Below are 13,732 nucleotides of genomic sequence, written 5' to 3' on the forward strand. Positions count from 1 at the left end.
AAGTATTATTGAACCAAATACAGATGAGACATAGCAAAGATGCTAATTGACTTGGCTGAGCTCATTTGGGACTTAATCTAAATATTCTGTTCAAATACATGGGTATTGCTGTTGCCTTTAAATGGATCCAGAGGATTGACCACAGCTCTGGAAGAGAATCTAAGCAGCCGGTTCTGGTCGCCACACCTGGCCTGCTCCCAGAATGAACAATGGGAATGGGCATGGTCTGTGCTGAAAAACGGCTTTTGCTGTGTAATTTTATGGATTTGAAGGATCACATTTGCCATGTGCACATGCACATTTTTCTTTGGTTCTTTCCTCTCCATATATCACTCTGGTAGTAACCCCCTAATCCAGATACCTTCAACCTGTTTGCAACCTGACAAAGTTAAAAGCAGTTGACACCTGCCTATGACAACACAACTCAGCCTGGAGCCCCAGTAATGGTGCAGATTAAACCAAAGAGATTCCACCTGCCTCTAAGTCTGGGCTGAGTACTTACTCTAGTACTTAACAACTATCTTTCTGTGTCTGAATCACAGAATCACAGAATGGTTTGGGTTGGAAAGGACTTGAAAGATATCGAATTCCAACCCCCTGCCATGGCAGGGACACCAGCCCAGGCTGCCCAAAATCCCATCCAACCTGGCTGTGAACACCTCCAGGGATGGGGCATCCACAGCTTCTCTGGGCAACATGTGCCAGTATTTCTCTGCCCTCATAAGAAAAAATTTCTTCCTCATACCTAATCTAACTCTTCCCTCTTTTAGTTTAAAGCCATTACCCCTTGTCCTGTCATTACACTCTCTGACAGAGTCCCTCCCTGTCTTTCCTGTAGCCGCCCCCCACCCCCTTTAAGCACTAGAAGGCCGCTGTAAGGTCTCCCTGGAGCCTTCTCTTCTCCAGGCTGAACAACCCCAATTCCTTCAGCCTCTCTTCACAGGAGAGGTGCTCCAGCCCTCTAATCATCCTTGTAGACCTCCTCTAGACTCGCTCCAACAGCTCCACGTCCTTCTTGTGCTGGGGGCCCCAGAGCTGAATGCAGCGCTCCAGATGGGGTCTCACGAGAGCAGAGCAGAGGGGGACAATCACCTCTCTCGCCCTGCTGGCCATGCTGATTCTGGTGCAGCCCAGAGTAAGGTTGGCTTGATGAAGGTTGACATAACACCACTGATGCGAAGTAAAAACTGAAAGCCATTTTGAATACCATGCTTCAGAGCGCTACACTAGAATGAAACAGTGAGTCGCCTGTGATGGGCCATTTGGTCCAGGTTGGAGGAAGGTGGAGGCAGGTCTTTTGGTAGTATAGCTGACATCCCACTTTCTGGATGGTATGTTACTGAGGTTCCTGCAGTTGTCATGCGCTGATCCCTGCTGCTGACAGGGATGCAACAAGCTAGCAGATGACAGGTTAGATCCAGTAATGTGGCTGTAGTGCTTCAGGTCCAAGCAGGTCTTCCTGCACAGACCCACAACAACCCTTCTAGGAAGACTATCCTTTCAGCTCACGCTTTTAGATTTTGTTTACTTTTCTGTACATAAATCATTTTTATTAAGCTGCTTAATGGCCCTCAGTGATGTGGCACCTATACATCCAAATGTTTACTGTCAGACTAGTTCTTGGTAAAGCTGTTATGCTCCAGGCATAGTCCGAGGAGCACTACAGCAGCAGCTAAGCACAGTCTGGCAGGGAAGCACAGACTGCAAGGCAAGCCCACAGGTACCACATTGTCTGGTCACACACTGCTGCAGGTTCTTCCCGTGTCAAAGGTTCCTAGAGCAGGCATACATTCTTCACACAGATGCTGTGTATTTTGATTTCTATCCTGTATAAATGCTCAATATAAAGTCAAGAAACCATGTATGTACATTACCCAAATTCTTACAGAACTTTTCACTCCTTGGAAGAAAATAAAAACAAACAAAAAAAACACCCACTGTTTGAAACCCTGACTTTAAAGTTTTGTTTGTTTGCTTTTTACCTTCTCTCCCCTTTCTTAGTGACTTCTGCTGGAGCGAGGAAAAATAGCTAGTTTTAAGACATCAAGATTTTATGTTAACCTGCCATACAAGGTGTAGAGCATGTAAATGTTGTTCTGCAGGACTCTTTCCGAAGCTGCTAATTGCAATAATGTCACTGTTTAAGATCTGGTTGATGCTTACAGATTGCCCATAGCAAAAATCCATGGGAAACTTGTACAAGAAGAATGGCTGCTGGTACAGCATTGCTCCTTTCAAAACATAAATGGGAGCCAATAGGTTGATGGGATCTGTTCTTGACTTAAGACAAGTTTATTATTCTAAACTGCTTTTGAGAATTTCCCTGGGTTTCAGCTGGTAAAAATAGCAAGCTCTGCAAAGACACAACACAAGAATTACAATAAATATCCTTTTTAAAAATCATTGGTCTTATTGTTCCTTCGCAAGTTTAAAACCTGAAAAGAAATTTGCTTAGGGCCATGGTATCATTCACATTAATATCCAAGGCGTTAACAAAATAACTGTTTGTATGTTCATAAGTAATTTAGCCTGAGTCTCAGAAAGCAACTCCTAACTTCAGAGGGGTTCAGGAAAAAGTGGTTATGAAGTTATTGCCAAATACTCACACGTAACAAATGTCCTTCTGTGTTAGAAATGTATTAAGTAACAAGCAAGACCCTTCTGTTTTGGAAACTTTGAAATTTTCATCTAGATATCAGTTCCTAATAGGTTATTACAGATGATGTTTGGACTCATGACATGTGCTTGTGCCATCAGAAACAGGCCTCTAAAATAAATGCAGTACCTTGAGTTGAACTTCACAGGCAAACTGGGCTCTCTTCAAAGTGCAAAGAAAGTTCTGCTGTTGTTTTCACAGCCTCTCACACCAAACTTCACATGAAATATTGGTGGGTCCACAAGGGTCCTATAGGAGAGAGATTCATAAACCTTAATCATATCATGTACTAATGACTGCTGTGTATGGTAAAGGTGTTAGGTGATGATGATCCTGCAGTGAGATACTCTTCTCCATTACTACAGCTTATTTTGCCAATCAGATAACATCCTCCTAGCTCCTACACCAAAACATACAAGTCCTGTCAAGGCTTTTATGCAGCAGAAGGATTAGGAGTCAAGGGCAGAAAAGCAAATTATAATCTGAAGAAAAATAGGCTTGGGAGAAAGCATAGCTAACGTGCTATGTCATACGCAGAATCCAGCTGTATGACATCTTCCAAATGTGATTGCCATGCCATTTCTGCACACCAAGAAATAATTGCTAAATGGATACAAGGGAGCAAAGAAAGGGCAGATGGATCTACTGCTGTGCAGGTCAGCAACCAAAGAATAAAGCAGCATATTACACATGCAAGAGACATGGATGTAGTTCTTGCTTTTTTTAGCAGGAGGAACAAGGGCAACTCCCTGTTCTGCTTCCCTGACAGCAGTTACTGACTGTTGTTCTCTGTAGATTGTTTTGGTGTCTAGATGAGACACCCAAGAGGAGCTCCAAAGAGATTTTTTCTTTGATATTTCTCTGTCTTCTCATATATTGCACAACTTTGTGACTGATGTAATGGAACAAGCATAGGACAGGCAAATGCTGACAGCTCCACCATGCCATAACGCACAAAGAGTCCACATCTACAAGTAGAGTCAAGTATTGTGGCCCATGACCAGCCAGAAGCCAAACACAAGCGAATGAGAGGTAAGTAGGGTTTTGAATAAGACAAGCACACAACCCTAGTGAGGACAAAGATGGTTACCATACTGCAGGGCTGGGATTAAAACGAGATAGGAAGGCCTGGCTCAAGATTATGGTCACTGAGTAGAACCTATACCAGAGAAATCAAAAGTGTTAAAATTCTTAACATAACATGGGAAGTCAACCCAAACATTTGGAAGGTCTAAAATACTTTTCCATATGAGCTCCTGAAACACCACAAATTGATAGGCAAAACCTCTCACAACTGCCCATGATATCAGTGGTAGATTAAAAGCTTCCTGATAAGCTGGTGATTTAATAGCACTCACAGACCTCTCTGTAATCATTCACCTGGCAAGGCCTTATGTTCACGCAAAAGCAGAGAAGGTTCAGTGTGCTATTATTAAGCAAGAAAACAGAAGAAACCATCAGGATTCAAAGACGGATTTGGCCCTAGGTGTGTATGGCAAACGGCAAGGAGAACAGCAGAAAGAGGAGGCAAGCGGTGTGGCAAAGCACCAGCTTTTAGACTGCGGTTTGCCAGGAGGACAGGCGTGGAGGAACAGGCCAAGTAACTGTTTTTGTTCAAATACGGTCCAATGAACTTAATTTGTGTACATCTTTTATGCATAAGCATGACTGCATCAAATATGTACCCTATCATCACCAGGTTGTTTTTTCCAAATGGAAGTAACATGTAGGAATCTTTTATTGCCTAATTGCTGGAATATAGAAGGGGTATCAACTTTCCTTACAAAAGGAAATGACTTTGTTAACGCTCATTTTCCCTACAAGAAACTAATTGCAAGATGACATGTTTAGCCATTAGTTTAAAGGCCTACAATAAAAAATAAAAAATTAAAAAAAAAGCTATTTTTAATGTGAATTCAGACAGCTAACAGGATAACATATTACAATCTGTACTGAACGTTGTAGAAGAACATAACTTCCTCAAAAACCTTCAAATTATAATCAGAGCAATGCTGTTGACTCCCACCCCCAAAAGAGTTTGCAAATAATAGTGATACCCACAGAGCTAGTAAAAGCTGTTAGCAAAACACACTGAATGTCAGCAAAACACGCTGAATGTCACCTAATTATCAATGCACTAGGAAGAAATAAAATAAGAACATAATAATAGACCACAATTGGCCGGTAGCTTTGCCTGGAATACAAGTGAAAGTCAGCGTGCTACAGTACTAACAACCCGCATTCAGAGTAACATGTCACACATGCAACCCAAAGCAAGCAGTTGGAGCTATGTGCTGGGAATGCAGAAAAAGTCCTTATTCAGCATTCTGTCAGTAGGAGCCTGGACCTGGAAAAGACTGAGACACGATAAAGGACCCTCAGTGTCATTTCTGCTGTCACTTTTTGGAGCAGGAGCTGGGCACTGGTAACACAGAGAAGAGCCACACCTTCAGACAATAATTGGGTTGCTCAGAATATATTGTAATTTATAGGACAGCTTTCTCAGATGTCTACAAAGTTCAGTAAGGACCACTAAGAAGCAGAAAATGCTTTAATTGCTACAGTGGTAGCTCTCATCGCTCCCTTAATGCCAAAGGGTAAGAATAAAGGAAAGGTGGTTGTGACCAATTCTTGTAAAACAAACAGAGTTACTGATAATGTGAAACAATGGAAATGGCCTTCCCTGCTATTTCTTTTCTTTTCTCACAGCTCCTTGAGATGTGGAACCTTCTCAGTTTCCTGTATTGTGCCATGAAAATGGGTTGGGTGGGTTTTTTTTGTTTATTCTGTTTCTATGTTTTCTAGGGAGAACAGGCAGGTGGGTCTTTTAACACAGTATAAATGGATTCCCTTCTACCGTAACATTTACAAAACAGGTGTAATTTCTTTCGGATGTTGAGTCTTCCTCATTTTTTCAGTTAACAAAAGGCAAATCCTGTTATGACTACGTTCTACTTATTCTATGCCCTTGAACTTTCCCCAAGCCTTCCTTTTTGGGGAATTTTTTAAAAGTGTGTGGCAGGTTCCTTAATTCATTTTTAGCTGTAGCACAATATTGTATTTGGCTGAGTGATTAAGACTAACATTTACATGACATTTAGGGTACACTACTTTCTAGACTGTCTGTCATGAGTTGATGGACGGCAAAAAAGCCTGGATGTGAAGTCCTATATGCCCATCTGGAAAAGTGGAGTGGAGACTGCTTGGCTTGAAGGAGGAAAGAATTTAGGGCTTAGAGAGCCCAATGCTCCTGAGTGAGAATTTGAGGGGTAGAGGGGAGGACAGGACACACATCTGAACAGAACTCATGTTATTATGCTATTCCTAGATCCTCTCTCTCTCTCTAGATGAATAAATCATTCTAAAAAACTTCAGGGTATCTTTTAACATTTATAGACTAAAAGGGCACATCTAAGAACTGAGAACTGAGATTTGAAGTTGAGGTTACAGTATTCAAATCTCACCAAAAAGAAATGGGTATTTGGTACCCATTTCCCCTTGCCAATTTCAGTTCTCATTCACTCAGTAATAATACCTGCACACTATGACAAATGAAAGAAAAATGATTCCCCATAAACAAATGCTTTTGGACTCGAATTCTTCACTTTTTTTAAACAACACATTGCATTTGATAGATGCTAGTATTAAGAAAAAAATATAAAAATTTATGTAAATGCCAGATTCTATGTGGACTGTTGCTCATTTGCAATCTAATTTTCCCATAAGAACTTAAGAACTACTCCTGAAATGACCCATAGGAAGCTCTATTCATTTGTCCAAGGATACAGTCTGGCATTCATTTTAGCCAGTTTCAAAGAGAAAAAGAGACAGAAGGAAAAGGGAGGGGGGATGGGCTTGCATTGTATCTATTTTATCATTTTTTACAGACCTGTAACATTCTGCGCTGAATAGATGAATTTGACTTAAAAGCAAAAGCTGCCCTATGATTTCATCCTCTGTGATGAGTTAAATTCCTAGCCCATCTAGCTAACTAGTTAATCCAAAATACAAACAAGCAAGAGAATTGATCTGGAGATAAGCAGGAACACTCCTTGACCCTCTGCTTTTTCTCAGTTGCTCAAGCAGAGCAAGCACAGATTACACAAGGCAGTGTTACAAGATGCGTCTGTGTCATGCTCAGCATTTCAAGACTTGAAACTAGCCATGCTTCATATCAGATGTAGCAAACACAGAAACACAGAAGTAGCAAACAGACTAGTAATAGCTTGTCTTTTCCTCCACTTCCAAAATATCTCCATTCTGCATTTTACCCAGGTACATTCTCATTCAGACGTAAAGTTATGTCTAACCATTGCGTTCAGAAACCTTTCCTGCTTGCCACACTAGAAGATTTTTTTACATTTCTTCAATCTGTTTCGCCCTTTTGCAGAGCATAGGAAAAGATAAATTTCTGACGAATCACACCAAATCACATTATCTTCCAACTTTGCCACTTTATGTCATTCCACTTCTTCCTTTGAAAATGCAAATTATAGACATGGTTTGCATTTACAAACATGTCAGCCCAAACCAACATATACTTTTTCACAACCTCCACCAAATCTTTCCTACATAAGTGTGTGTGTGTGTGTTTGTAATATCACATTTAAAAAACACAGTTGAAAACTCAAAGAGTCAAACACTTAAAAATTGGGATATATCAAAGGCAAATTTCAGTTGGTCTAGCTATGTACATGTGTGGTGACAGCATGCTTAGTTATGTGATCACACCTTTCTTTCTTGGGACCATTACAGACTCTTATCCACATCTCCTCCATCTTCCTGCCTTCTGCTGCCATTCTTCCCAATCAGCTTTCATACCAGCCATGTCTCTTTCCTTCTTTTGGCCTTTTCAGGCTTGTCCTTCACATTGTATCTAGCTAGTCTATCCATATTTCTAGTGTTATTTCAAGCTTTGACCTCAAGTCCCAACTGGACTTTAGAAACAGCTTTTGCCCAGTTCCTTCACCTATTCAACCCCATACCTCCTCCTCCAGTGTTTCTCCTCTGAAAGTCCTTTTTCTGCCCCTGACCTGCAGTAATGGCTCTGTATCTGCCACTTCAAGTTTTCTTTGCTTGGTTACTAATCTGGTTTCAGCATACTATCTCAGCTCCATTTCCAGTTTCTTGCCTAGCCAGAAGTCCAAGCTTCTCTTGCTTTAGTCAAATCTGCCTCATGTCCTTTATTTTCTCTCTGATATACTAGCTTCCATTCCTAATCTCTTTTCCAGCTATTCCCAAATTCCAAATCTCACTTTTGTTCTGATCTATCCACCACATTGGCACTGACCCCACTTTTCCAGAGAGCACTATTCTCTTTGCCACCTAGTCCAGTCTTCTGCAGTCTTGCTGCTCCCAATTCCAGACCCATTTTCCTTTTAGTCCCCGATACCTTCTCGATCATGTCTGTCCTTGTCTGTCAGCACTAGTAGCAAGTTCCTTCCTCAGCTGCACTCTCCAGCTCTGGATACTGTCCGCTCTACACTCTGATGAGACAACTTTCTGGAGATAGGGGTGCTGGTAGCAGCAGAGGGGCAAACAAGAATCCTTGTGCTCACAAAACTGCTACCTGGCCTTTCTCCATGGCCCTGATTCAAGCTCTTGCAGTTGCAGGAGAACAACCTGCTAAATTCTTGGCTGGGACGTGCTCTATGTGGATGCAGGGCTTGGATGTTTATTCTGGGAATTTAGCAATTAAAACCCTAGCAGGTCTCTACAGAGTATATATGAACTGCTTTCTTAACATAATGTATATTGTCCAGTGCAATACAAATCTGTGATCGGCACTTAGGAATGTGAAAAAGAAAAGAAGCACAGGCAGAGCTTTAGCAAATACAGGCACTTTTCATGACAATGGCAAAAGGTAAATCTTTCATATTTCAGCCTTGTACATGGGATGTCTGAGGACCCACAAAGGAAATACTTTAATCCTTTACAAAAGGCCACCATTATTTGTAATCTGGGCACAGTAAGAAACAAAAAGTTATTTTTCTGAGCCTCCTTCTCAAGAGTGGCCAGACCCTACTGGCTCTCGTTTTTACACGAGCACACCCAGTACCTTAGCAGAAAGCAGCCAGCCAGCACAAGGGCTGCCAGCCCAGGCTGCCCAGATGGGACAGAGCAAGAGCAAGGGCACACAGGCAGGGCAGCAGCAGGGCTGGGCGGCTTTGGGAACAGCTGCTGCCACTGCCCCCGGGGCACACAGCTGCTTTGGGTAGCAGGTCCTGTCTCTGCCTCTGGCTCACCAGGTTGTGTTTAAGGGGTGTGAACGCTGGCCTCCACGTGGTCCTGAACCTCTTCCAGACGTAGAGACCTTCCTCACAGGAAATTTAAGTTTTACTGTTCTTTGGCTATGCTTTGTGGGAACGCAGATCTGTGAAATGTGCCGGACTACATGAAGGGGAAATGTTTTCTAAGGACCAGTTTTCTTCCCTGCAGCCATGTGGGAACATGTGAGCCAAGGATGCAGAAAGTGTTAGCAGAGGTGTAAAACAACAATAAAGGTCTTGGCCTTAGAAAAGAAATAAAATACAAGTGCTCTAAATGATCTTTTCATTGTTAATCTGTTTAGAGCTACAAAACAATTTTTGTTGACAAATTTATTTTGTTTTACATTATTTGTCCTAAAAATTGAACCACAGAGCAGGGTTTTCTTTTTCCCCCATATGGAGCATCTTTTTTTTTTTTTTTTTTCCTGGCTAATGCTTTGAAATTTATTTTGGAAGAAGACTGCAATTAGTGAAGGGTGCAAGACTGAGCTATGTGTGTCACTCAGAGCTGCCAGGGAAAAAATACTGAGCCCTGCAGACACAGTGGTATTCTGTTGCCTAGAACATGTGGTGTGTTGCAAGATACAAAGTTTCTGCCCTTGAAGGAATAATGACTCTTTATGTAAAGACTGAAAGAACAATAACTTTTTCTGTAAGGACTGAAAAACTCAGTGTGAGGAAATACCACCTCTGAAAATAATGCACAGCAAGCTTGGCATAAAACGAAGTTTAAAAAACAAATTATTTTTTTTTAATCAGTGATGGATGCAGGCAAAAAAAAAAAGTTCTCTTTACACATGACTCAGAGCCCCATTCTCAGTCTTCCCTTTTCCCTAGACAGATTCTATAGCTATGTAATAGCTTTTACATTTTAGAAGTCTAGTAATTACTTTATATACCTGCTTTGTTGAGCTTTGTATTAACCCCAACCCCTTCTGTGCCAGTGTTCCTTCCATGTTGCATCATAAAATGTAAATTCTCTCTGGAAGTACATTTCTTTTCCATTTTGCACTGCATTACCTACATTTGGAATACCCTCATGATACAAATAACAAGCATACCCACATAGAAGGAAAAACGGTTAAAATTATGTTCAGTAGAATTAAAAGCATTAAAAAATAAAAATAAAAAATGAAATAAACAGGAAATGCCAGAACAAAGAATGCTCAAGTGACATCAGCATGCCCTTTAAAGAGGATACTAATCATTTTGCAAAGCCTCTCAAAACACAAGCTGAGAGCAATGGGAAAGGAACACTTGGAAATCACAGGTTCAAAACAACATGCAAAAGGAAAGCACTGTTTAGATAGACTGTTTGATCCCTAAGGGCTTGTTTCCATCTCATTTCTTCATGTACCTCCTCCTCATAGCTTTTCTCTTATCCTAACACTTCAAATCTTTGCTCCAGAGAATGAAAGACTCTAGAGATTCCTGACAGACTTATGAAAAAAAAGCAACAATGGAGAAAAACAATGCCGTTTTCCTAATCTTCTTCTTGGAAACATCTGTACCATTTAATCTGAAACATTAAAGCAAAAAATACAGGCTACAAGAGACGTGGAAAATATCAGTATAAACAGTTCAAATTTGGCAAAGATAATTCAACAGAAAGTAGAGCCTTATAAAGGGATCTCTTAGGAAACCTTGAATTTAAGTGGGGGGCATTTAACAGCTTTGCATGTAATAAAAGACTATATAAAAGACAATATAATGACTCAGTACATAACAAGCATAAAAGCAATGCAGTTATATGTTTTCTGTGGATGATATGGCCCTTCTAAACTTAAATTATACATAAGTAAGAAATAAAAGACTGTCCAGACTTGGCAAACAAAAGGAAAAGAAAAAAAAAAAAAGATTCCAGTGACAAAGTAAAGACAAATCTAATGAAAACCTCAGAAATCCCATGCTGACCATTACTTTAAAAAACAAACGATTTCAAGGCGTGAGTCAGTTTTTAGTTGCTGGGAGTTATCAGCAGATCAGTGAGAATTCCAATCTAAAAGCAAACAATGTCACAAATCAGCAACGCACCAGCTATATTTATCAGCTCAGAAGCATTTTTTTATTTATTTTTTTGTCATTGAAAACCTACACGTAGGACTCTCTAGTTCAAATGTTATTTCCATCTTAAACAGCTGAGCATGCAACCTGGAGACCCAGCAGATACACAGACACCTAAAAATCTTGACAGGCAAATCACTTAGAAATGCATTAAATTGAATGCTTTTGTAACAAATTCCAGCATCTGTCAGAACTAAACATTTCCTTATCTTTTTGTTTATGCACAAAAGAAGATAAAAATATTTAGAGCAGACAGAAGTATGAGCCTACAACATGTGCTATGGGAGTCCTAAACCTGAACAGCTGAAGGACCATCCCAAAGGGAGCAACCCAAGGAACCCTTCCATCGCACAGCAGACGAAGAGGAAAAACAGATGGGACTTACTCACATAAAGGGAGCATACCAAGTGTCCTGAGAGACACTGGGAACAGTCACACACTTCAGGAAAATCCCTGCGTTATGTTTCAGAAAGTGTATTTTTTATTTCTAAGACAGCCTCTGTTCCAGTGCCCAGCATATAGCCTAAGAAGCAAGATGTAGTCAGGTAATTAGTACTGGGGAATTCAATTTTTGAGGAGATGCTCCATGTTCTTAGGACTGCAGCATCTCCTGCACTTTAGGTGTGGAGAGTGGGTCATCTTGAAAACTTTACTGCTCTGTCTGTAGTTGCGTGTAGGAAGCTATCAAGGAACTTCACACTTGCGGAGTTAGTCAGCAGCAACCAAATGAAGTGGTCTGAGTACCATCTGGATACTGGAAGGGCAAAACTTCATTGACCCGCTCTTCTGAAGAAAACAGTAAAGCTCTAAATGTTACTTCTGAAAATGCAGGTGAGCCACTTTTACCAAGGCACTGGGATTTCTCTCACTACAGGTAAAGCAGGTCAGCCTCACCTGAAGCCAGCCAGAAGCTACAGCCCCAGGTCAAGTAGTGCAGATGCAGAATAACTCTTGTCTGAATTACATGAGCAGCACTTGGCCGACACCAAATGCTAGTCAGCTGCATCTCGTGCAGAGTGAGGTCCCTGAAAAACCACAGCAAGTGACACCAGAGCGTGAGATACATCCAGACGAGTGAACTTGTGATAGTGAATGAAGCTCAACTGAACTCCCTCTCTGCCCTGTGCAAATCTCTACTTGAAGGACTGTCACCTTAGGTCAGAAAAGGAAAAGAAGGGGAAGTTTGCCTTTTCAGTTTAAGGACGATGGAAATCACAACTCCTTCTTACAGCATGTGTCTGCTTCCTGGCTGGAGGAATGAAGCTCCTGGAATCTAAACCAGAGGAAATGCATTTGCCAATATAAGCCCCACAAAAACAGGTAAGTACGGACTCTTAAACTTGCTAGCCCTCGTTTGATGCTATTCTTCAGTATTGCTTAAATTTTGCTGCTCCCATACGCTATTTGGTCAGGAAATTATTTTTTTTTAAAGGAGGGAAAACTCATCTTCCTGCCCAAACTGTGCTTGTCAGTTAATTTGTGCTGGCATCCAGGCATCTGCCTGGCTCTCACAGCTGAGCGCTGAATCTCCCAGAATGTAATTTGTAAGCAGCTCCCCTTATGGATTGGGGAAGAGTCAATGCTCCCATTTATTCAACAAAAGCTGGTCTCTCTGTAAAAGCATGGAAGATCTAATGTTATATACTACCTTCAGCTGGGTTCCTAAAAGTCTGGTTTTGTCATAAGTCTCTGGCAGTGCACCTTGGAAATTCCAAATCAAATTTCCTCTTACTTAATTTATTACAAAAGTAAAAAAATCAAAGCCCTCGCAAAGTCCAATAGAAAGCCTCCTTAATTCTGTTCAAGTGACAGGCTTTTCCCTCACCTTATCTACTGTGTGAAGTTTCTTTTTTATGACATTCTTTTTCATCCTCATGGAAAAAAAAATGCCTTGAAGTTATTACTCCTTTAATCAGAGTACTTGATTTGCAATAAGGTCATATACAGTGTCTTTCTTACAATTCCTGGAGAACCACACGGCTCTGAAGTGGATACTGAAACAGTATTAGTGTCTGTTTTCACTTATCCCATTCTAAAGTTCCTTTCTACTTAAGCTGCGGCTGGCTCGCTTGGCATAAAACGTCTTACTCATGGTGTTCATCAGTGTTTTCAGCCAAATACTGAAAGTGGGGTACAGTAAGCAAGGCTGGCATTCTGTGGAGTACTCTAGGCTGTTGTTTCAACAAAAACAATGAATCCAGCTCCATATGCTTTATATGAGAATCAAGGAACACGTACGTGCAGTTGGACACTTAGGTTTGTGTGGCTCTCCACTGGAAATGTGTTGGATACATGCCTCTAAAATCCTTACAGAAAAGGGGGGGGTTAGAAGAAAAACACAGGTTGTGTGGGGCTGCAGTCTAGGTCATCATATCATTGTGTTAGTTGCAGTTCTTTCGTTACTATCTCATAAAAGTTTCTTCAGGAAGACTACCTAATTTGTTATGTCCATACTTGGCATACTAAATTGAGTGCCATAACGAATACACTCTTAATTTCTGTTTCTTTTCAGACTGTGAACTTAGGACCACTGAACTGCTTCTCCAGATGTGCAGAAGATGAAAAGGAAACTTATAGGCAGAGTAAACTACACAGCAATCTAGATATGAAAGGGTCAAAAAAATCAAAGAGTGTTGAAAGCAATTGCTCTAAATAAATATATGGTCACAGAACACAAAAGCTAGATGTCCACTCTTACAATGGGGTTTTGCAAGAAGGCTCTCCATGCAAGGTGAAATTAACA

General features: G+C 40.9%; 1 long non-coding RNA gene across 10 annotated transcripts in view; it reads right to left on the reverse strand.

Annotated features, from left to right (window-relative positions):
• LOC137863215 (uncharacterized) overlaps positions 1–13,732 on the reverse strand; it is a 216,414-nt gene that overhangs the window by 102,740 nt on the left and 99,942 nt on the right. For all 10 annotated transcript variants that reach the window (XR_011100757.1, XR_011100764.1, XR_011100760.1 and 7 more), the window contains exon 5: positions 2,786–2,905. This is a non-coding gene — a long non-coding RNA (uncharacterized lncRNA). The remainder of the gene's footprint in view (positions 1–2,785; positions 2,906–13,732) is intronic.

This window comes from Anas acuta, chromosome 1 (genome assembly GCF_963932015.1).
Source record: "Anas acuta chromosome 1, bAnaAcu1.1, whole genome shotgun sequence".
NCBI lineage: Eukaryota > Metazoa > Chordata > Aves > Anseriformes > Anatidae > Anas > Anas acuta.